General features: G+C 48.5%; 1 non-coding gene and 1 pseudogene across 1 annotated transcript; both read right to left on the reverse strand.

Annotated features, from left to right (window-relative positions):
• Positions 1 to 324, reverse strand: part of LOC125773761 (large subunit ribosomal RNA) — a 3595-nt pseudogene extending 3271 nt beyond the window's left edge.
• A 711-nt stretch (positions 325 to 1035) lies between these two features.
• On the reverse strand, positions 1036 to 1193 carry LOC125773764 (5.8S ribosomal RNA). The gene has a single exon (XR_007420354.1). It is a non-coding gene; the product is annotated as a 5.8S ribosomal RNA (ribosomal RNA).
• Between the last annotated feature and the right edge of the window lie 1307 nt (positions 1194 to 2500).

Genomic DNA, 2500 nt, shown 5'->3' on the forward strand with positions numbered 1-2500 from the left:
CCCACTTAGTGCTGCACTATCAAGCAACACGACTCCATGGAGCCGACCGTCTACTGTCACGTGGGTTAGTGCCGTTCTACGGGCCTATCACCCTCTCTGGGTAGATGAGCCACCTTCAAGTTGAACTTGAACTGTTTGCACCGTGCATAGTAGATAATGGTCGTTCCAGTACACGGAATCGGACAGGTGCAGTTACACACCGTCCCTACGTGCTGAGCTTCTCCCGTTTCGCTCGCAGCTACTCAGGGAATCCCGGTTGGTTTCTTCTCCTCCCCTTATTAATATGCTTAAATTCTGGGGGTTGTCTCACATCACTTGAGGCCTACAACAAAATCAGTCACATTCCATTCGTTTCGAACCCGGGGCATAGCGAACCGATATATACGCAACAACACTTCACACACACACACACACACGGATTGGGCAATTTACGGTCATTTTTGAATCAACGATGGCCCCCCCGAGCACGTTGTCCGAATATCACTCCAATAAGGACAACGAGTTCCGCTCGGCATCGTTTTGATTCGATCTCTCAACAACAACTCCCGGTCGACTTGGTCGACTTGGACCCACGATGTCTCCCCCCGAGCATGTCGAGCCAACTGCACCACTATTGTATTGGACAACATGTTCCCCTCGGGCATCGATGGGTTAATCATGCACCACTATTATAAAACCCTTTGACGTTTTCCCCCAAGCACGTTGATCCAGTATTACGACGGATACGGTCAACGAAATCTTGGACATCAAAGAGGTTTTCGATTGAATTTCCCCATGTTTCACAACGTACTCTTAGCGGTATCCTACGATACGTCTCACTCTATTTGTGTGTGTGCGCGTTTACGTGCGTGCGATTTATGCGGTTCACCCCTTTACTTTCAGCGCCCTGCGGTCCCAACAAAGGTCCCGAGCACGCCATTATGCACAGTGTGGAAGCGTGTTTCCCCCACGACACTAGACGGGCTGCTCGCCATAGTGTTCTATTGTGGCACGCTCCACCCTGAAGTTTGGTTTGTTGTATATCAAGGAATTGATAGGCACTCAAGAATGTGTGCATCGGCCGGGTTTAATCGTCCGACGCGCAATATGCGTTCAACTTATCGGTGTTCATGTGTCCTGCAGTTCACATTGTGACGCGCATTTAGCTGCGGTCTTCATCGATCCATGAGCCGAGTGATCCCCTGCCTAGGGTTTTATAGTAAGGTTCCCAATGTAACACAATCCCGGTGGTACGTCCAAAGACTAACTTTCTGACTAAGTTGTCTTTATTACCCAATAGTCCCAGGCCTTGTGACTTGTGGCTCATGTCTACGCCCATGGCCACCATTCGCTAAGATAGTTTTGAAGTCACTTTGAAGGCCCAGGAACAACTCTCTTAGCACATCGGTTAACCTGGCGCCGCAGTCAACTCATGTGCTTGGATCGGATCGAGCTATTGAGTATTGGGCCTGCATACTCGCTCATCCGTATCCTTTGCGTACCGCCCCATGGCCCTTGTATGTCTGCACCACAGTTCCTGTTCGTTCCGTGCCTATGGCCGGATACGTATTGCACATCGGTATACCTGTCGCTACTCAGGCAACTCGTGTGCGTGGATTGGATCGAGAACATGGTGTGTGCCCCATGTTATAATTGATAGTCCATATCCACTTTATAGGTTAAAGTCATAAGTTGTGATTGCACAACCATTCTTCATAAGAGTTTAATCACTCTTCAACTAACTTTCGTTCTGGTGTCTTGGTATCAAATCGCGTAAGACACAAGATTCTACTGGCCAAATAGAATCTAGCACATTGGTTAACCTGGCGCCGCAGTCAACTCATGTGCTTGGATCGGATCGAGCTATTGAGTATTGGGCCTGCATACTCGCTCATCCGTATCCTTTGCGTACCGCCCCATGGCCCCGTCCTTAGAGTTAATGACTAGTAGGCTTAACTCTTTGTATGTCTGCACCACAGTTCCCGTTCGTTCCGTGCCGTGGCCGGATACGTATTGCACATCGGTATACCTGTCGCTACTCAGGCAACTCGTGTGCGTGGATTGGATCGAGCTCATGGGGTGTGTAGAGATTCCATGTTATAATTGCAAGTCCATATCCACTTTATAGGTTAAAGTCATAAGTTGTGATTGCACAACCATACTTCATAAGAGTTTAATAACTCTTCAACTAACTTTCGTTCTGGTGTCTTGGTATCAAATCGCATAAGACACAAGATTCTACTGGCCAAATAGAATCTAGCACATTGGTTAACCTGGCGCCGCAGTCAACTCATGTGCTTGGATCGGATCGAGCTATTGAGTATTGGGCCTGCATACTCGCTCATCCGTATCCTTTGCGTACCGCCCCATGGCCCCGTCCTTAGAGTTAATGACTAATAGGCTTAACTCTTTGTATGTCTGCACCACAGTTCCCGTTCGTTCCGTGCCGTGGCCGGATACGTATTGCACAACAGTAGATACCATCACCTGACGTATCTAACACACCACTATTGTAACTCGT

Source organism: Anopheles funestus (genome assembly GCF_943734845.2).
Source record: "Anopheles funestus chromosome X unlocalized genomic scaffold, idAnoFuneDA-416_04 X_unloc_51, whole genome shotgun sequence".
NCBI classification, from domain to species: domain Eukaryota; kingdom Metazoa; phylum Arthropoda; class Insecta; order Diptera; family Culicidae; genus Anopheles; species Anopheles funestus.